General features: G+C 40.3%; 1 protein-coding gene across 1 annotated transcript in view; it reads right to left on the reverse strand.

Annotated features, from left to right (window-relative positions):
• ELOVL6 (ELOVL fatty acid elongase 6) overlaps positions 1-22,716 on the reverse strand; it is a 122,391-nt gene that overhangs the window by 92,294 nt on the left and 7,381 nt on the right. The window lies entirely within an intron of this gene.

Consider the following 22,716-nt stretch of genomic DNA (forward strand, 5'->3'; position numbering starts at 1 on the left):
CAGAGAGAAAGGGCGAGCACAAGCAAGGGGAGCAGCAGGCAGAGGGAGAGGGAGAAGCGTGATCCCCGCTGAGCAAGGAGCCCCGATATGGGACTCAATCCCAGGACCCCGAGATCATGACCTCAGCTGAAGACAGACACTTAACGATTGAGCCATCCAGGTGCCTTTGTTTTCACTGTAGCACACATCAACACTTGACCTTATTTTGTTTATGTATTTGTTTATGTGTTTAATGCCTCTCTGTCCCAGGGGCATGTATGGTCCCTGAGAGCAAGAGCCTTGCCCTGAAACAGTGTCTGGTGAGTAAATGGAATTCTGCAAATAGTTCCTGACCTTACTGTACATCGTAGCAGGTTTGATTACAAGTCAAGTCTTACAATCAATGAGTATAAAATGAGATAAGGGTGATAACACAAATCATAACTAAACTTATTACAAGAAAAGCGGCCAGAGGTAAACAAGAGCTAGGGGTTGCAAATATCAAAACCATTTAAAAAACTTTCAAAGGTTTTTTAAAGGTGATGGGGTCAAGTTAAGCTTTCTGGGTAAGTTTTAAAAGTAAGGAAAGGAGGGGCGCCTGGGTGGCTCAGTGGGTTAAGCCGCTGCCTTCGGCTCAGGTCATGATCTCAGGGTCCTGGGATCGAGTCCCGCATCGGGCTTTCTGCTCAGCAGGGAGCCTGCTTCCCTCTCTCTCTCTCTGCCTGCCTCTCTATCTACTTGTGATTTCTCTCTGTCAAATAAAAAAAAATTAAAAAAAAAAAAAGTAAGGAAAGGAGGGGCGCCTGGGTGTCTCAGTTGATTAAACATCTACTTTCAGCTCAGGTACAATCCTGGGGGTCCTGGGATCAAGCCCTGCATTGGACTCCCTGCTTAGTGGGGAGTCTGCTTCTCCCTCTGCCATTACCTGCTGCTTGTGTGCTCTGTCAAATAAATATATAAAATCTTAAAAAAAAAAAAAAAAAAGGTAAGGAAAGGGGACAGATATTCCAGTTAAGAGACACAAAGGAAAAGGATGGGATGGAAATACATACGGAATAGGAAGCGGTTCAAAAATGCCGGGGTATAAGCTATTCATAGGAAAAGGGGGAAAGTGACCATAAATTCAGAACGGTGAGTTGAAGTCATGTTTCAAAGTCTTCTGTATCCGAGTGGGAAACCTGAAAGTGGGCAATCTGAATCAATGGAGCAGGCAGTTTGGGAGCCATGAAAAGTTTTTAGGCAGAGTTTTAACGATGTTTCTGAATGCTCTGTGGAAGTTAAAAAATACCGTTCAATTAAGAGCACAGTTAGGTTGAAAGCAAAGCAAAGCGAAAACAGATGCCCATGGTCATGCAGCGAAAGCTCCCCTTTGTGAAGGTCTGAAAAAGTCCTGGGCACTTTATAAGCCATTTACCCACCTTCTCTAGTTCAGTCCTTACCACAGCCCAAATTGTTTTGTTTTGCTTTGAAGATTTTATTTATCAGAGAGAGAGAGAACGCAAAAGCAGGGGGAGGAGCAGGCAGATGGAGAATTAGGCTCCCTGCTGAGCGGGAGCCTGACACCGGACTCGATCCCAGTACCTTGGGATCGTGACCTGAGCTGAAGGACTTAACCCACTGAACCACCAAGGTGTCCCAACCACAGCCCAATCTGATTATCCCAATTTCAAACTGAGAAATGGAGACCCAGAGATCTTAACGAGAGTGCTTAGTTCACTAAACCATCCCGTGGCAAGGGCGTAACTAGGATTTGGTAAGTCTGAATCTACAGGTGCCAGGCTTTCATACACGGCTTCTCTCAGAACAAGTTCGGCGGAGGAAGGGAAGTTTCTGGCTCAGAAAAAGAAAAAGGGAAACTGCATTCATTAGCATGAGTACAAGGACCCCAGCATGAGATACACACATTCGCAAAAGGCAACTATCACCCTAAGTGTGCTCTAGAGATGCCAAGAAGACTTGTAGGAAAGAAGGAAAACAAGATGGAGGGCAGGTTGGTGGGCTGCTTGTGTTTGATGAAAGCAAGGAGCTCTGAAAAGTAACGCAGTGCATGGCCTTTCTATGCATTCAATCTTTATGAGGTGCTTCCAAATTATGGCAAACTTAAAATCTCGTGCAGCAGGTTTCATCTTTATTCAGAAAAAAAAGAGAGAGAGAGAGAGAGAGAGAGAGAGAACTGGCTTCTAACTAGTTGGACAAGAAATACAGACTGTTTGCTTGGTGTCTGCAAACAATAAACTCAAAACGGCAACCGTCTCCAGGACTCTCTCAGGTGAAAATATTGGTGAAATAAGAAGAATAAAACTATACCAGGGAATCTGTTTCCATCGAACCATATGATATCTCCATTTCACAGGTCAAAATACTGGTAGTTTCATATGATTCATCTTCAATATTATTTGGGTTTGTGAAAGAAGAGGGAAGTTCCATCATTTTGTTCATCCTTGATTTATGTGGTTCCTTCCTGTGCCCCAGAGCTACTCCAGTTCCTCAGTCTGGTTCCCGAGTTGCCAGTTGATCCTCACCTATCCAGCCTCCTTCCCCCCAACAAACTCCACGTAAACCTCACTTGGGCTGGGCTGCGTCTCCTCTCAGCGGCTAAAGCTGATCAACTCCTGTGCTTTCCTAGCATTGCAGCAAAGTGGGTACGAAAGACAAGCGTGGCTTCTGGTCTCTGGAGCTGGGGTTGCTCGAGTTCTAATTCCAGATCAGTCACACACTCGCTAGCTGGTACAGGTAAATTAATCACCTCTTTGAGATTCAGTTTCTTCAACTATAAAATAACAATTATAAGGATTCCTGTCAGGATTATCAGAGATGCTTCAAATAAGGTACGTAGACAATGCCGATAAACACCTCTTTGGAAAAACCGACTGTTTACCCACACATGGGAGAGAATTCGAGAACTGCCAAGAACAATCCTGCATTCTCTGCCTAAACCCCCTCGGCTCATCAGGGAGTGTGGGAAGAAAGGGTGGTTTTCTCAAGCAAGAAGGACATACTTGTTCTAATGGCTTCTCTGTATTCCTCACCAACTGTCAACTGGGGATCCTGTTTTCCATAGCACCTCCTCCCTCCGTGACACAGAGTCTGGCACTACTGGTCCAGCTTATCAGCAAAGGTCCAGCTCAGAGCTGATCTTCAGGGAAGATAAAGTCAGCATTATTGATTCTCCTGGGTACTGTGACTTCCAGCCTGCTCTCAGGTAAGAGCACTGGAAAGTGACTTTAGTCGTGTTAATCTGGCCCTTGCTCTCCTGTGTTCTTTGATGTTGTATCACTGACTTTCCCCCAGTGGTCACTTTAAGTCTTTGGTCGAGGACCTTGCTTTGTCCTTTACTGCCAGAAAGATCAACTAGCTCTCTTGAGCAATACACACCCACCTTTCTTTTCAGATAACAACTGTCTTGAGTTCTTGTGTTTCTACTTTCGCCCTGGCTGATGGAAAACAGCTGGAAGGCACTTCTACATCTCAGCACTCTGTACTCTGTCGGGGGGTTGGCACTGGGGACAACACACGGGAGGTCGTTGCTAGCAACCTTCAGAGTAAACTCCCACTACTCCTCCTTCTTTGTTAATCCAACTACAAGCTCTCAAGGCCCCCTGCCCCTTCAGGAAATCATCCTAAACATCTCACTACATAGTGATTTTCTTTTCCGAGTTACTATAACTCCCTCTGTGATATTATAGCACTTGAGCATTTGCTGGGCCGTACGACATCCTACCTGTGTTTTGCAAGTGGATTTGCCTTCCTGAATGGATCACAATTCCAACAGACTGAGATATTTACAAAAGGTCTCTCTGCCAAACACAGGACATTGTCTTCCTTTCGCCTGCCTGTCTCCTGCCTGTTGGGCACACTACGATCTCTTAGTAATAACCAGCTGGCTTGACCCAAGAACAGATGGAATGGCCTACATGCACACAGCTGCTGAAGACCAAGGCATCTGAAGGTCTCTCCACTGGCAAAAACGTATCACGTGGTCTGAGACACACTTTTGGGTCCCTGGAAACTTAAAACTTAATCCCATCTTCAAAAGGATCATGATTAGAATTCGGATATGCACACAGTTAAAATTGTGCATATATTTGTATATGTATATACGTATAATATGTATATGTTTTGCAAACTGGTCTTGCTGTTTTGTAAGCAGGCATTTTCCCCCTTGGCCATACATGATGTGCTTTTTCTGCCAAGATCTATTCTCCAGTAATATAATTTTAGTAAGACACAAAGGTCTACCAAAGATTTTTGGAGGGTAAAGGTGTATTTTTTTTTTTTTTTTTGAGGGGGATGCAAGGCCTTCCCAACAGAATATTCTTTTTTGTTTTTTTAAGATTTATTTATTTATTTGAGAGGGAGGGGGAGGGGCAGAGGGACAGGGAGAGAGAGTCTTAAGCCGACTCCACGCTGAGCACAGAGCCCAATGATGGGCTCAATCTCATGACCCCGAGATCATGACCTGAGCCAAAACCAAGAGTTGGATGCTTAACCGACTGTGCCTCCCAGGTGCCCCACCATCAGAATATTCTTGACTATAATTGATCTCTGACAAGTACAAACAAGTAAGGGGCGCCTGGGTGGCTCAGTGGGTTGAGGCCTCAGCCTTCGGCTCAGGTCATGATCCCGGGGTCCTGGGATCGAGCCCCACGATCTGCTCGACAGGGAGCCTGCTTCCTCTTCTCCCTCTGCCTACTTGTGATCTCTGTCTGTCAAATTAAAAAAAAAAAAAACAAAAACCTCACACACATCATCTTTTGAAAAATCTATATGTAGAGTTCTTATTTTTTTTTTTAAAGACATCAGAACAGAATTCCCACATTGAAGTTTAAGGCTGTTCTTATTGTTTGTATGTAAAACTTTTTGAGGTCTTTAGGTGCTGACCAGTGTCAGGCGATTTAAAAAAGTCATTTCTTGTATTTTTGGCACAAAGTTCTAGATTTTGCCACAAAATGCTTGATTCCAGTTGGAAGATCTAGTTAGGGAGTGTTTATTAATTAAGATTAATGTTTTAGTAGGAACCTGCCTTTGTATCACTTTATGAATAGAGCCTGGAATATAAGTAAACACAAAAGAGATTACTCAAGTTAAAAAAAAAAAGAAGTTTTCAAGAGTGAATCAGCATTTTCTGTCTGTATTTTTAGCTCGTTATATGAGCATTATATTGCTATATACCATTAGAATAAGAGTCCAGTTCAAAAGATACAATCGGAACTTTTTCAAAGACTCTGTTTCATGTGATATATTCCCATGATCTGGGCTTCCTCAACAAAATGAAATCCACTCTCCCACCCATCACTACCCTTTTAAAATATGGTCTTTGGAATGGTTTTTATGATCTTTCCAATAAGTGCTGGGGTCATTAGCCAAAATCGGAGAGGTAGTATATAAAGCATAGCTAGAGGACCCAGCCTGCCTGGGTTTGAAGCCCATCTCTACTGATTACCAGCTCTGTGCCCTTCTGCAAGTTACTCATCCTCTCTGTGCCTGAGGTTCCTCAGTTGCAAAACACGCCCAGTCATAAAGCCGATTGTATAAAATGGAGAGTTAGTGAGTCAATTATTCACAAAGCCCTCCGTGGGCTCATGGTAGGCTCTCAATAACTGTTAGCTAATATCCTTATAAATGCCCCAAAGAAATCCTCAAATAAATGTTTCAATTTCCAGCAAACGCTTCGATCACCTTCCACATTCATAAAGGCAATGACAAAGGATTCACTGTGTGTGTGTGTGTGTGTGTGTGTGTGTGTGTAAGCTTGCATGCTTGCAATTATCCACTTTTTTCTGAAATTCCCTCCTGATTCTCCCTTAGGAAACCACTATAATTTTTTGACCTAATTGTTATCCGCTTTTAAAGATTTTATTTATTTATTTGACAGACAGAGATCACAAGTAGGCAGAGAGAGAGAGAGAGAGGGAAGCAGGCTCCCTGCTGAGCAGAGAGCCCGATGCGGGGCTCGATCCCAGGACCCTGAGATCATGACCTGCGCTGAAGGCAGCGGTTTAACCCACTGAGCCACCCAGGCGCCCCTGTTATCCGCTTTTATAAAATTTTGGGGGTGCCTGGGTGGCTCAGTGGGTTAAGCGTCTACCTTTGGCTCTGGTCATGATCCCAGAGTCCTGGGATGGAGCCTCGGGACAGGCTCCCTGCTCAGCGGGGCATCTGCTCTCCCTCTGCCCCTCCTTGCCACCCCCACCCCTGCCTTGTGCTCTGTCTCTGAAATAAATAAATAAAATCTTTAAAAAAATAAAATAAACGTTTAACTCTGCAGCTTTAGAGGCATGTTTTGTGATGTAAATTGGGAAAGACAAGTTCTCTGTATAGAGACACTTGCCTTCTCAGCATTCTGTGAAAAGTATTTTCACTGCTAAACATAGGTTGAGTGCTGCCATTGTAAGTTAGACTCATCTAGGGACAGTATGAAGGCTTGAACTTTGGATGCTTCTTCCTGCAGCTGAACACAGGCGATCCTCATTATTGCAAATTCGCCTACTCACTCAAGCCCATCACTCACCCCAAACTCTATACTCAAAGTCTTCCATGGTCTTTCACGGTCACGTGTACAGCAGTGAATAATTTGACTTGCCGATGCCCACGTTCGCAGCTAAGGTCAAACAAGGCAACACTCTGCCTTCTTGTTTCAACTCTCATACAGTAAACAAGCGTCCCTTTTTTGGTCTACTTGGTGCTACATTTTTTGCATTTTTGTGCTTTTTTGTTGGTGATTTCACCATTTAAAACGGCCCCCAGTACTGAAATGCTGTCCAGTGCTCTTAAGCGCAAGAAGGCTGTGCCTTACAGAGAAATGCATGTGTTAGATGAGCTTCACGGAAGCATGAGTTACGGTTGGGAGTTTAATGTTAATGACTCAACAATACATATTAAATAAAGTGTCTTTAAACAGAAGCACGCATAAAACAGGGTCATATATTGATCAGTTGGCAAAACTGTTGTGACCAAAGGCTTGCAGAAACCTAACCCTGTATTTCCCCTGCGAGCAATGGTTCAGAATTTGCTAATTCAGTGTTCTCAGACACTTTACGAAACGTAACTACTGCAAATAATGAGAATGCACCGAACCTCTGACAAAGAACATGGGTTAGAGAGAGACGGTACTAATCTATCTAGGCAACAGATCAAACCCTGGGAAGGAAGAACTTTCTAGAATATAATCCATACTTGATACTAGTTGCTTAGATTAGTGATTATCTTCTTAGGAAATGTGATCTGACTTTGCTTGGTTTAAAATAAATGCTTGCAAAAATAAACACTTGAATTATCCCAATGTACTCAAAATTCTTTCCTCCTTCCTCTTTTCATTCTTTTCTCTTTTCCTTTCTTTTCTTTTTCCCTTTCCTTTCCTTTCCCCTTTTCTTTTCTTTTCTTATACTATGAACTCTGCAAAGAGCTTTTGAGTCTTATTACAGTGGAACAATGGACATATGTCCCCTGGAATACAGGGACTTTTGCATCTGAGCCTTATGCTTGCTATATAGTAACCATAGGAAAACCAACAACACTCCTGGATCTCCCAAACCTGCTTTTGTTCAGGTTCCAAGTATGGAGCAGAATCTGCAGTTACACTGACTTTACACAATGCGTATGTCCAGGCAATACTCTCCACTCGGCCCTGCGCTGAGTAAACCTATAGGTCTGTTTAAGAAGTCCAAAAAGCTCACCAGGCAGCCCCATAATACTATGCTATTTCATCCACTGACTTTATCTGCTTATCTATGCATTCAAATAGCACCTCCGACCTGCTTCTCTGTTGAGACAACACAAATTGCTGGGTGTGACTTAGTCAAGCGTGAGAATGCACACAAACAGGGAAATGTAGCTCTGGCGGTCCAGGGCCAGGAGCAGTCAATGAGAGAAGGAGGCAGAACGCAATCCCAGCAGCCCAGTTTGCTGAGCGCCAGTCCCAGGATGGCAGGAACTGCTCTGAGAGTTACATTAATGTGTTAATGTTACGAGTGATACCCTCAACCATCCCCTTTCATCAATTTCTCCACCCGGAACAACCACATCTGACACATTTCGAAAGACTCCTGACCAACATCTAAAACTTTTAGACCCAGTGCGAATGGATTCTTTACCTGATTTCTCTACCTGCAGCAAGCCACCTGAATGTAATTTACCCTGTTATTAAATGGGCCGTGCCGCTCAGCTTATGGCCTTCTGTCAAAACAACTCCCTGAACTATAAAAAGAGTCCAATAAAATGACATTGCCTTCAATGCAAACTAAAGAGATCCCCAATATGCGGATGCAAAAACGGTTTGGCCATTTTATTTATTTATTTTAAAGATTTTATTTATTTGATAGAGCACGAGCAAGGGGAGGGAGAGAGGGGAGAGAGAGGGACGAGCAGACTTCCGGCTCAGCGGGGACCCCTATACAGGGTGATCCCAGGACACTGAGATCATGACCTGAGCCAGAAGTCAGAGACTTAACCAGCTGAACTACCCAGGTGCCGCCCTCCCCCCATTCAGCCATTTTAAACACATATCTTCTTAATGAAGAATGCTGTTCCTCCTGAACATGAATCAAAAGAAAAAATTAAGAGCTTGGATGGCATCTCTTTTTGCCTGTGGCCCTACTGAATCAGATTGGATTTACTGAGACTTTTCCCTTGACCTTCAGTTCCCTCCTGCTCTGAGCTGGACATTCCTAATGTCAACACATGTTCACCAAACTGGATTTGCTTCCCCTGTATTAGACCTAGCAGTAGTCACAGGTGCCAAATCTACAGGCATAGAATAGATTTAAAGCACAGGAAACTATCACATAATATGCCATGAGCTTTACCTGTATTTTTACTCTCTTACCCTAGAGCTGGCATATCCATGCATTTAAGTCAATCCCCAAATTTAATGCAGTGAAAAAACACCATTATTTCTGAGTGCATCAGCTTCTAGGATATTTGTCTATTAGCCAGTCATTCCTTTCCCTTCTCCATACTTCTAATGTGACCTTATGGACCATATAATCTAAGAATGTGTAAATTCCATGTATTTTTAATTTCTGCTTGTACTCTAAGTAAAATGTATAATGAACAAACTAAGAAGAAATAATCAGGGTCCCTGGGTGGCTCAGTCAGTTAAGCCTCTGCCTTCAGCTCAGGTCATGATCCCAGGGTCCTGGGACTGAGCCCACACTGGGCTCCTTGCTTAGCAGGGAGCCTGCTTCTCCCCCTGCTTCTCATCTCCCTTGTACGCACACTCTCTGTCACACAAATCCATAAAATCTTAAAAAAAATAAAGTTACTAGCTTTCTTTTTCCTTCTAAAAATGACAAAAAATAATATACTGATTAAAAAGAGTGACATGTCTCCTCAAGCTTTTCAGATGTTAAGTGGAATATCACAATAAAGAAACATAATTCTCTCAAATACAATTAGGTAAGGGAAGTATTTGACAATATGAAATAATGTCCATCCTATATTAAGGGGAAAAAAAGTCAGGTATAGAAAAATATGGCATGAACTCATACTATTTTTGTTAAGAAGAAAAACAAAAATGGACTGATGGAAAGAAAGAATTTTAAAAAGATTTGCACCGAAATGTTAGTGTTTATGTCAAGGTAACATTTTATTTTCTTATTTTTGCTTATTTGTGGTTTCCTAAATTTTCTACAGTGTTATTTAAAACTTATTTACTCCAGGTCTATCCACTGAAAGAAGAAACTACAACTGAATGAAGTTTACTGCTTTTTAAAAATACTTCTGTGACAGTACACGTCTTTGCATTATCAAAATAAATCCTAATACTCTCTACATAAGTAAAATCACTAGAAAAAAAATAAAGATTATAAGTATATCTCCATAATTCTAGGCCTCTGTGTGCATATAATTTCATTGATAAAGCAGAACAACATATACATCAATTTCAGGAATGATGTAACAGTAAACCTTAAACTCAGCTGAACTCATGAGAAAACAAGAGTGTTACTCTTCATTTTCACATGAAAAACACTTTAAGGGGCACCTGGCTGGCTCAGTCAGTTAAGCATCTGCCTTTGGCTCAGGTCATGATCCCAGGGTTTTGGGATCCGCGGGGAGCCTGCTTCTCAGTCTCCCTCTTGCTTGTACTCTTGCCTCTTGCCTCCCCACTGCTTGTTCTCCCTCTTTCTCTCTCATGGTCTCTCTCAAGTAAATAAATAGGATCTTTAAAAAAATAAAAGAAGAAGAAAAACAATTTCATCTACTAAAGACAAATGGCAAGCTATTGATGGTCTGGCCCCAGATCGATGAAAATATAATTTATAGAATATTTGGGAAAGCCACTATATTCCAAATATCCTAGACTTGGCATATAAAAAAGACAGAACTGTTACACTGTAGCTACCTAAGGAAAAACAGCTTTGATCTATTACAGCCCATCTACATAGGAGAAACTATAAACAGAAAAAAGAACTTATGTTTTCTTTCCACTAAGGGAAATTTAATCCTGGAAGGGGCATCCAGTTGCACCATGTTTTGTCATTTTCTGTCCTCCACTGTGGGAACAAAGGACAAGCACAATTTACCAGCTTCTGAATCCTGACACCTCGTCCATCCCTCCAGCATCTCTGAGAAAGAAGGAAGTTCTGGACGCCAAATGCTTTGTGGGGAAGAAATATTTTCCACGGAAAAGTTTAGTCAGATGATGAACTCTTAGATCTCCGAGGCCAACCATACTCATCTTTAGCCATGATAGAATTCTCAAAAACACTGTAATTTTTTTTTTTTAAGTTTGTTTCATGTAGTTCTCCACTGTGAGTATTATTTCATCCAGGCAATGCCAGTTCAGAAAAACAACTGTCTGGTTTGCCTGAAATTACTCACATGAAATAACATCTCCCATCTGAGCCCAGCCACCAGTTACAATGCACTGACCACTTCTTATTGTTATAGCAGAACTAAATAAGAGATTAGCATCAACATTCGTTCGATAAAAAAAAAAAAAGCCCAATAATTAGTAGAGGTTTACTTTTTAAATCACCACAATGTTCATATTAGACAGCATTAAAATTGAAGCTTATTTTCAAAATTAATGTGAATATTTATATGCATTTATAGTATGTGAAAATTTGAATGTTTACGGCATTTATTTATGTATTTATTTGACAGACAGAGATCACAAGTAGGCAGAAAGGCAGGCAGAGAGAGAGGAGGAGGAAGAAGGCTCCCCACTGAGCAGAGAGCCTGGGGTGGGGCTTGATCCCAGCACCCCGGGATCATGACCTGAGCGGAAGGCAGAGGCTTTAACCCATTGAGCCACCCAGGCACCCCTGAATGTTTAAGTTTATCAAAAGTTTATAACGTGAGGGGCTCATGGGTGGCTCAGTTGGTTAAGTGTCTGCCCTTGGCTCAGGTCATGATCCCAGGGTCTTGGGATGGAGTTCCACATCCGGCTCCCTACTCACTGGGGAACCTGCTTCTCCCTCTCCCTTTGCCTTCCACTCTGCCTACTTGAGCTCTCCCTCTGTGTCAAATAAATAAATCTTTTTAAAAAGTTTATAATGTAAAAAATTTTGTTTTAATGTTTTTAAAAGTCAAATACAATCATATAGCCCTTACTCTCTCCTGGCAGGAACTGCACCTACAGTATCCCCAGAGATTGTGCTGTGAGAACATTTTATGGTTAGTTAATTGTAATTTTGGTATTAGGCTGATACAAGCACATTGCTCTAGAATATGAAACTATGTATGCTTTATTTGGGGGTGGTTTTCAAAATTTTTAAAAAAATGTCTATAGCAGCAGAAAACTTCATTAAAAAAAATTACCTGAAAGGAGATACACATTTTTGTCTTAGGTGACAAAAAAAGTCACAAATGTTTAATAAATTAAATATTTAAATTTACTTCCAGAAAAAATATCTTTTGAGGAAATAACACTCTTAAAAATAATCAAGACTAAAAAAACCTGAAACAGTAATTATGCAATATTTTCCTTAGTACTTAATATTCTTTTTTGCTTCTCTAGGGTATTTCTAGGTATTTCTAGGGTATTCTCTAGGGTATTTCTACCAATACTTTGGGGTTTTTTTGCATCCAGAAAGAATACTTAATAGCTTAAGAGCAAACTTTTTCTAAATTTACAGAAATGATAGAACCAAAAGATCAGATCATTTACCGAGACCTTTAAAAACTGTATCCCATATGATTTTGAACCATTCTCTTCCAACCCCCCTTTCCTTTCTCCTGTGCCCTTTCGTTTCCTGGCTGAGACAATGGAGAGGAAAAGACTAATATGGAATGGCAGGTCTCCCTAAACACTGGTAACATGAAAACAAACCAAAATACTACTTTTCCTGTATTCAAATGGCAACCCCCCCATCTTTTTCTAAGATGAAGTCCAGAAGCAAGAGTTCAAAGCAATGCCCACGGTTGATAAAATCTCTGCAAAGCAGTCCTCCTGTTAAAAAGCTCTGTCACACTCTTCTTAACCTCCTACCTGGGACTTCATACCAGATTAAGACACACCAGGTTCTGGGGAACCACAGAGCATGGCCTCCAGACTCAGCCTTCATTCCAGAAAGAAACAAAATCCTTCCGGCTCTTCTGAATGAGATATGATCTTCCAGGCATTCTGCAATTCTGGAAGTATTTGTTAATGATGAATTCCAGGTATGTGTACAGCATCTGTTCCAAGGGGCCACAAGGTCCCTGAGCCAATTATCCTATTCATTTTTTTCTCTCCAGGGACAGGTTTATGTTTCATCTTATATCTCTATTAGATTAGATGACTATTGTCCTTGGGGAAACTTTGCCCTATTAGATATATTCCGGAAGCCAAAGCATAAAAGTTGTAATGTTAAAGTCAAATTAACGTCCTTTATCTCTGTCCCCCCCAACCCGTTTAAAGATAGATAACCCCTCCCTACTAAAAAATAAGCGAACTGGGGAATTGGCAACTGGAGAAAGTGAAGGAAATCTTTGTGACATCAAAAGTATGGCTCATGTCTACCTTAATCTGAGAAAGTGTATTTACTGGAAGGAAGATTGTGCAATTCAATGTCCACAAACTGTGTTTCTGTTTAACTATGTTGCTTTTTTAATGTTTATTTAAAAATGCATTAGTTTAAAAAGAAGTATGTTACCTGATACCAAATACACCATTGTAAAATGCAACTTTTACTATAAAAACAGTAAATATGTTATAGTTAATGCAAAAAAATGGAAAAGTAATACCACATGCATAATCATACCACCCATTCATACTCAGGGTATAACATAAAAAAGACTATAGAAAACTAGAAAAGCAAAAGGACAAATAACCTCTTGATACAACTATCTTGTACCATTTGAGTATTATTTTCCTCCTGATCTTTGTTCCTTGTGCATACAGTCCTACCCATCCCTCATTGTAGGTAAGTTTTTAAAATTCTTTCTGATTGGAGTAGATGGCTTGAGTGCCTAGAAAAGATTTAATAATCCCCAACAATTAGCACAGTTTCACTAAAAATTAGTCATGATAAATTATTACCCTTTCCTCTTAAAAATAAAATTAGAAGATTTTTTTTTTTTTTCACTGTTTAGTAAGTCACTGGACAGTGTCCCATGATTCACTTCAGGACAATATAAAGTGTACTGGATAATAAATCAGATAAATTTGAAAGTGAATGAACAGGCTTGAGTATCCATACAAATATGCATTCATCTGTTTAACACACACAGAGTACAACTATATGCCAAATTCTGTGACAGGCACTGATTTCAAAGCTAGAAGAAAAAAATACTCAGTTATGAGTCAAGTTCCTGCAAACCACAAGGGAAGACCCAGTGGATTTTGGTGGGTGGGGAGGAAAAGGGATTTTAATTTGCATTTGAATAGACAGCCAGGGATGAGGGCTACTGCAATAGGTAACACTAGGAAGGGGCCTTGGAGCCAGGTTTTAAATGGCCTTTCACACCAACCAAAACAATTTGGACTAGTCATATAGACAGTGGGGGTTTGTAGGGCAGGCGTGACAAGATGGGATCTGTGACTTCTGCTGAAAGACTAGGAAGACAATAGAGGGAGGAAAGTGAGTGAGGAGACAAAAGGTAGAATAGGAGACTGAGGGAGAGCAGGAATAATGGCTCTGAGCCAAGAGAAATGACCAGAGCCAGATCACGAAGGTGCCCTGAAGCAGACAACAAAGGAAGCTGAGCAAGTTGGAAGTAGTTCAGTTTGTGAAATCAACGGCCTGTGAAGACAAACCCAAAGAATGTCAGATGGAATCAGCATCATCAAGCAGTACTCCCAGTAACAATTACCTGGGAATACCTTTCACTGTACCTGGGCACCTCCACAGTCATATGGACATACTCATTCTCAATCTCCGACACGAAGCTTGCCCGTGTAATCTGAAGAGAAACCATCTCCTCTAACTGAGTCTGGCCAAAATATCTGTTGAAGGATCAGGGACACAACATGGTTCTTGATTTTTTTTTTTTTTTAACCCCAAACTGCCCTCATCAGTAGAAAAAGAACTCAATAATTGCAAAAAACTAAGTACTAATCAAAATGATGTCACCACAAACAGTGTCAGCAATCAGAACATACAAGTTCAAAAAAGGATTTCTGCAAATGCGAATGCATGAGCAGTAATTGAAAATCACTACAACTCAAGATAACCCTTGAGGTTCTCTTAGAGTCCTTAAAATTTCCAGAATGTCATATGTACAATAAGAGCTTTGTAATGTTCCAAAGGACCACATGGCCGACCTACCAGTAGATTAAAATTATAATTCTCTTCTCCCCCACCGCTATTCTTTAATACAGACTTGCTCATTTTAATATCTATGTACCAAGCTTTAAAATTGATTAGCAGTTTCCTAGTCTGTCACATTGAATTGTCCAAACCCAAAGCATGGGAGTCCTAATTTTTGATTTTTCAGAAGTGACCATGTGAATTATCAGTGGACTGCAAATAATACACGAGAAATGGCTTAGAAAAGAAAGACTACAGGGTGCCTGTGTGGCTCAGTTGGTTAAGAAACTGCCTTCAGCTTGGGTTATGATCCCAACGTCTCAGGATCAAGTCCCATATAGGGTTCTCTGCTCAGCAGGGAGTCTGTTTCTCCCTCTGACCTTCCACCTCTCATGCTCTCTCTCAGATAAATAAGTAAATAAAATCTTTAAGAAAGAAAGAAAGAAAGAAAGAAAGAAAGAAAGAAAGAAAGAAAGAAAAGGAAAACCTACAGAGGGCATAATAGCAATTTTCAAATGCATACAAAATGGTCATTTGGAAGGGGGAATTAAATTCAGGTAGAGTCAGCACAAGGACTAATGGAGGAATGACGGGGATACTCAACTTTCAAGTCATTATGTGTAACAGCTTTCAACAATCGGAGCCACCCCCAGTGGAATGGACGGAAGAAGGCTTCTCTAGAACATCCTCAGGTTCTCACAATAGGTGACCAAGTTAAAAAGAAATCGCTTTACCCTGTTAGAAAACTAGTCCTAACAAACATTTGGAAATTCTATCTATAATCTTCTCTGCAGTCAAAAAAACATAGTTTAAGATACTTGATAGCCAGGTGCCTGGGTGGCTCAGTCAGTTAAGCATCTGCCTTCAGCTCGGGTCATGATCTCAGGGTCCTGGGATCAAGTCCCACATCAGGTTCACCACTCGAGGGGTGTCTGCTTTTCCCACTCCCTCTGCCCCTCCCCCTGCTTGTGCTCTCTCTCCCTCTCTCAAATAAATAAATAGAATCTTAAAAAAAAACAAAAACAAAAACTTGATTGCCTGCCTAGGTCTTTCCTTCTAGCCCCCCCAAAGTAAAAATGATCAATGATGAGTCATAAAGATAATATTCATTTTTTTCCCTTCTGTTTAGAGCCTTTTACATCATGAATACTGAGATATTCTGAATTTTCAGAACAGAAGCCCTATAGGTTAATGCCATTGATTCTTTTATTGTGGAATGTGTCATGTTTTTTGGAGCCATCGATGAAATAAAAGCATTGTTAAAAATGTTTATGTAATTTCAGATTCACTGTGTATTATTCAATAGCACATCATAAAATATTTGTTTTAACTAGCTAACCCTCATTTATTTATTCTAACTGTTAAGAAGTTAATTCAGGTTATAATGAAAAATTTCAAATGTGTCAGACAGTACATAGCTTTTGAAACATCTTTTAGGAGGATGTGAGCAGAAAGTTTGAAGCACACTCCTATAATCTAGAAAATCCCATGAAACTATCTGGGTTTTCTGATTAAGCATCACAATGTCCCTAGATTTTAGTCATCTCCTAATCTCATGTCAGTACTAAGTGTTATAGTCCTTCATGGGGCCATTTTTCATGAGAGCAGAATTTCTACACTTCATGAAAATTCCTAACTAACAGGACAATAAGAGAAAACACAGTATAATCGCTCTGACAAATAAAAGCTTCTCAAATTTGACCTCAGAAAAAAATTTTAAATTTCTTCATTTCCTGGACCTTTGGGTCATTTCCACATTTAACTGCTACTGTTCCAAGTATCTACAAATTCCAAGCATCTACAACATTAGGTCTGAAAGAAGAATTTCTCTACAGTTGATACAGACCAAGGGGACAGTCCACTTACAACTTACATGTTTATTATCTTAGAAATTAGTTATAAGATACCTCTAAGAGCACGACACACTTCCCCGCTGCTGTCATCACAAACAGAGGGGCAAATTGCCCACTGCATGCGAACTCCAGGCCTGGATGGGGAGCTGTTGGTTGGTAACCTCAGGAGTCCTCCAGGTGAAATTCCCAAAACAGGTCCCTTGTGCATGGAGCCCTAAGAAAGAGGCAGATCACTCCAGACTGGTACGCGGCCGTTTTAAAAAGCAAGGGAATTTACATATGAGGCTGGTCTTCAGAAGCTGCAAGACAGGCAGATCTCTGTCCCTGCCTGCCGGAATCTTAAGAGTTGGTACAAAGGCCTTCATGGGGTTCAGTTGTGTATATAGTCAGATGGTCTCTGGTACAAAGGCCTTCACAGGGTTCAGTTGTGTATATAGTCAGATGGTCTCCCTAAACATGACTCTCTCAAGGCTGCGTCCTTGAAGTGGCTTGTAGTATGGGAACAATGAGAAGAACACACATCTCAAAAACAAGGGAGGGAATGATGATCCTGCAAATGCCAGGTCTAGCTTGAGGGTCAACAGGCAGACATGTACCCTTTGATGACTCCTTCAACAGGAGCTAAGAGAAGAAGGAATAAGCACATGGATGAAAAGCTCCCCCATACTTTGAGAACCCCTAATGGACCTCCTTGTCTCAAGAATGAGAAAACTGGGAACCTTAAAGGACTCCCCTTCAGTTTCTCTACCACAAGCTCACTGATATTCCAGAACATAAGAGAAAACTGACATGTAATCCTCCCTTATTTTACTTCACGAAGAAATCAAATAGCCATGTTTCTTTCATTGAAATTAGATAGATAGATAGATATCTTTGAACAGTAACCAAAGACTTACTTGAAGCCCAAACTTGGGAGTTTATAACTCCAAAATTTTCAGCCACTATAATTTCACTTAGGGATATAGTGATTTTACCTTCAGTGTGTGTAACACAATAGAGACACTATCGTACTCTTGTTGAATAAATTATTAAATGAGATAATCTCAAGAGTTTTATAGGAAATAAATTAGTAATCACCATCTATTCCCAGGACTGCCTCGATTTCACAGTTTGTTACGTTGTGATGGAAGATAAAGCATTTTTTGAAAATGTTCCAAATGTTCATGGTAGAGTTGCCCCCCCATACTTTTTTAAAAATCACTTTTTTATTAACAATATATTCTCTTGCTGGGCTCGTTCAAATTATAGGTTTCTTGACGGCAAAGTTGATGTCAGATTTTTTTCTTTTTCTTGTTTTTTTCCCTCAGTGCCTATCCCTTGGTAGTGGCTCCTGGGTAATGGGCCTTTTTGTCATATTTGGAGAACTGACTGCATAGCCACTTAGGGTGACCTCAGTTCTACCAGAATTTAATTATGATTCCTCCCTTTTTCTTTTGATGCCATAGAGTCTATGTGCAGACAACAATAAAGGTATAATAAAAATTATATACGGTCCTGGACACTGTTCTAAGGACTTAATGTGTAATAAATTGTCTAATTCTCCCAGCCTGCTAACGTAGATTCCCTCATTAACATCCCCAATACTATTATTATCATCTCTCTATTTAAAGATGAGGGAACTGAAGCAGAAGTGCTAATTCATCTGCTAGAGAGATGGTCACTCAGCTGCTATGTGGCTCAACCAGGTCTTGAACCCAGACACACTGGCTCCAGAGTCCAAGTGTTTAATACCAACTTGGACTCCAGAGTCCAAGTGTTTAATACCATGGTTTAACCACCATGCTGGAATACCACAGCGCACACTCATCACCACACCTGTGGAAAACTGAAAAATAAATGCAAATAAGAGAGTCTAAAAATGTGTGGGAAGTGCAAGAGGCCACTCGTTCTCCCTCCACACTGAAGCCCAGTCTCCAGGCTTTCTCTCCTCTTTGGCTGTTGCCTTACAGGTTATTTATAGAGAGAGAAGCAGAGTTGTTTTCCTTAATTCAGAAGGTGATGAAAAATATATTTCTATTTCATATATTAAACTAGTTGCCAGAAGTCACTCTAGAGATGAAATTATTCACAATAAAGTTGTCATGCTAGACAAAAGTGAATATGCTTAATATATCCCAAGTGTGAGCAAATAATAGCTAACTGGGAAAGGCCCAGTAGAAAGAACTTGTAAAAGCAAGAGGAAAATACACCCAACTAAATTGTCTGGATCTCATTTCAAAACAAATAAATATAAATTAAAGCAATGGGATATCCTATTTTGCATGAACTTATCAAAGATTTTTGAAATGCGATCATCTTCAGAGCTAAGAAGGACGTGAAAACTGTCCTTCCTTGCTGGAGTGCAAATTGGTTCCACTTTTCTACACATGAGCCAAGCCATAGATATCATAAACCTTAAAAAGAGGTAATTCCCCTGCATTACAGTTCGTATTTATACAAAGGAAAACATTAGATAAGTTAAAAATTAGTATGCAAAGATAATCAGAGGACTAGTTCTAATAGCAAAATCTTAGGCATTTAACATGTTCAACAGTAGGCAATGGTTACCTAAATTAATATGAGTCCAAACGATACCAAACAATAACATATATGGAAAATACACTTATGGAGAGGTTTTAGCAGTAGGTTTGTAATGTAAAGAGGGAAATATGTAACATAAGAATTGTAATGAGATGATATATTAAATGTAAAGTGCCCACTGCAGTCCCAGCACGCAATAAAGAACTCAATCTATCAACAGTTTGCACTGAATGATCTAAAGTATATCAAAACCTTGGAAACAAGGCTGAAGGAAATGTGGCAAAAGAACAGTGGATGCCTCTGGATAAGAAAGATGTTTTATTTCCCACATCTTTACGTTTTCTAATGTTTTCATGCCTTTTTTTTTTTTTTTTTAAAGATTTCATTTATTTGTCAGAGAGAGAGAGAGAGCGCACAGGCAGGCAGAATGGTAGGCAGAGGCAGAGGGAGAAGCAGGCTCCCTGCCGAGCAAGGAGCCCGATGTGGGACTCGATCCCAGGACGCCGGGATCATGACCTGAGCTGAAGGCAGCTGCTTAACCAACTGAGCCACCCAGGCATCCCGTTTTCATGCCTTTTTCCTACAGTATTTCTTTCTGCAGAACGAGATCAAGGACTTAAAACTCACCAACAAAACAAGTAAAAGTACATCTTAATTCTTCACACCGCAGGAACACACCTCAAAGAACAGGGACATCCCCGACCCACACATCTTTTTTTTTTTTTTTTTTTCCTTCTGGCAACAGTGGGTGGCTATTTACCCTAGCTACTAAGACCTGCCTGGAGGAAAGAAGGGTATAGTCAGCGCCAGGTGGAAACACATTCCTGGAGTCTAGAACCAAGCTGAATGTACGAGGCTCGTGGAAGAGAAGCAGACAGAAAGCATGCTTTATACAAAAAGTTCCCAATCTGTTGTTTGCTTGTGGCAAAACTGGAATTGTTTATGACAGAAGCAACATTAAAGGTGACATGGCTTTCCCCACTCCTAAAAGTGTTGATAGATGAACACATACTATTCAGGAAATACTTCTTAATGATTAAGGCATTTAATCATTTTTTTAATCATTTAATTTAGTTACTTATTATCTATCTAGTTTAATGTTCACTACAACATTTAGAGGTGTTTTTCATAGTGACCCTGGCCTGCCGTGTTCAGGATCCCTTAGGAAAAATTTTTTAGAGGCACTTTAGACCCTTGAATAAAACCACAATTTCCTTCTGTGTTTAGAGTGCTTCAAGTGACCAAGTGCACTGTTTATTGAGTATTTATTCCTATTCAATGAGGGGATGATCAAGGCCTCAGTGACAAATTCTTCATCTGGCCTGGAGCCCATTCCTCCCTTTTTAGTCCCTACCTGCAAATCCCAACTTGTATAACCACACTGAGCCTCATTTCCTGTCCTAAGAAATCAAAAAAGATAATACATCAAAGGGTGATTGGGAGGATGTAACTGTTAACACATGTAAGCATTTTAAGAGAATGCCTTCGGGGCACCTGGGTGGCTCAGGGGGTTAAGCATCCCACTCAGGTCACGATCCTGGGATTCTAGGATTGAGCCCTGCCACAGGCTCCCAGTTCAGCAGAGAGTCTGCTTCTCCCTCTGCTTCTCCCTCTCCTTCCGCCTCTTCCCCTGCTTGTGCTCTCTCTCAAATAAATACATAAAATCTTAAAAACTAAAAATAAAAAAGAATGCCTGCCATCAGTAAACAATTATGTACCAACTATTAGTATCATTACTCTAAAATAAAGAAAATCTACCCTACTTTTAAAGATCTTTAAATTCAGTCTGCCAAGAAGTCATAAAATTGAGAGCTAACTACAGACATTGATATTTATAGTACATTTACTAAGCTTCCTTCCCTTTTATTGTAATGATAACCACTACTAGTCTAGCTTTTAAATGTTTAATGCACCCCAAGACTTTACTAGAAATCTCACACATTTAATTAAAAAAAAAAAAAAAGTTTTAGGAGTAAACCTTTTCAACTAGCTCCTATTTCCCCATTGTGCCTCCTAAAACAAGATCATAAAATTCTCAACTTCAAAACATTCAATTCCACTGAACTCACTACACCCGAATGAGTCAATTACCCCAGTGAGAGTGGGCCTAGTATCCTAAAAGCTTTCACATTTTATTAACCCCAGCTTTTGAATAGAAGGAACAACTGGGCCTACAAGACAAAAAGTAAAACAAAACCAAAAAAAAGCCCCGAAACTTGAAGGTTTCAGCCATTATTAACTATTTTGAAGATTTTTAAAATTTATTAATAATCGGGAAAAATCCAAGTACTGCTCGGGATCGAAAAAATTAATTAAATATTCAATTTTTGTGGTTTTAAAATATTTATTAAAATCAAATTGTTGGGGCACCTGGGTGGCTCAGTTGGTTAAGCCTCTGCCTCCGGCTCAGGTCATGATTCCAGGGTCCTGAGATGGAGCTCTGCACTGAGCTCCCAGCTCAGCCGGGAGCCTGCTTCTGCTTCCCCCTCTCCCTCTCCTTTTGACTGCCGTTACCCCTGCTTGTGCTTTCTCTCTGTCAAATAAAAAATAATAATAATAAAATAAAATCTTAAAATCATTATTTAACTAGTTTAAAAAAAAATAATAAAAGTCAAGGGGCACCTAGGTGGCTCAGCCAGTTGGGGGTCTTGATCTTAGGGTCACAGGCTGAAGCCTTGTGTTGGGCTCCATATTGGGCATGGAGTCAACTTTAAAAAAAAAAAAAGACAAAAAGCAAGTAAATTGGGACCTGTTTTGCAAATTTTAGAAGTATGTCCAGTTCAGCAAGGTGCTCTTTAAATAGCAAGAAATAGAAAAGACATGGTCTATAATAGGGTATCAGTTTTCATTTTTTGAAAGTCACTTCAACGTCCTTATGTGTATGTGTGTACTTTTCTAGGTAAATGCCTGTACCTCTCCTAACAAAAATATGTAACATACATTTCATGGGTTATTTTCATAATCTTCAAAGAATGATGTATACTGTCCATTAAGAGTTAATGAATTCAAAAGTCCATTAAAAAATTCAGCCCCACGCCTGGGTGGCTCAGTGGGTTAAGCCTCTGCCTTCGGCTCAGGTCATGATCTCAGCGTCCTGGGATAGGGCCCCACATCGGGCTCTCTGCTCTGCAGGGAGCCTGCTTCCTCCTCTCTCTATGCCTGCCTCTCTGCCTACTTGTGATCTCTCTCTCTCTGTCAAATAAATAGATAAAATATTAAAAAAAAAAAAATTCAGCCCCAGAACACAAAGAATCAATTAAAACAAAACAAAACAAAACAAAACACTAGCTCCAAGGATGGGTGTTAATAAAGTTAAAGGTTGGGCTAAAACATTTGAAATTTATCTTTAAGAAAGGGGTTAAACCTATTTCATTTAAAATATGTGATCATAGGGTACCTAGGTGGCTCAGTGGGTTAAAGCCTCTGCCTTCCACTCAGGTCATGATTCCAGGGTCCTGGGATTGAGCCCCACATCAGGCTCTCTGCTCAACAGGGAACCTGCTTCCCTTCCTCTCTCTCTCTGCCTGCCTCTGCCTACTTGTGATCTCTGCCTATCAAATAAATAAATAAAATTTAAAAAATATATATGTGATCATAAACCTAAATAAAAACAGTTGAGATCCTCCAGCCTAAAAGACATTCTGTCAGTGATAATCCCTTAACCATACTGCAATTAGTTATAAAATTTT

This window comes from Mustela nigripes, chromosome 1 (genome assembly GCF_022355385.1).
Source record: "Mustela nigripes isolate SB6536 chromosome 1, MUSNIG.SB6536, whole genome shotgun sequence".
Lineage (NCBI taxonomy): Eukaryota > Metazoa > Chordata > Mammalia > Carnivora > Mustelidae > Mustela > Mustela nigripes.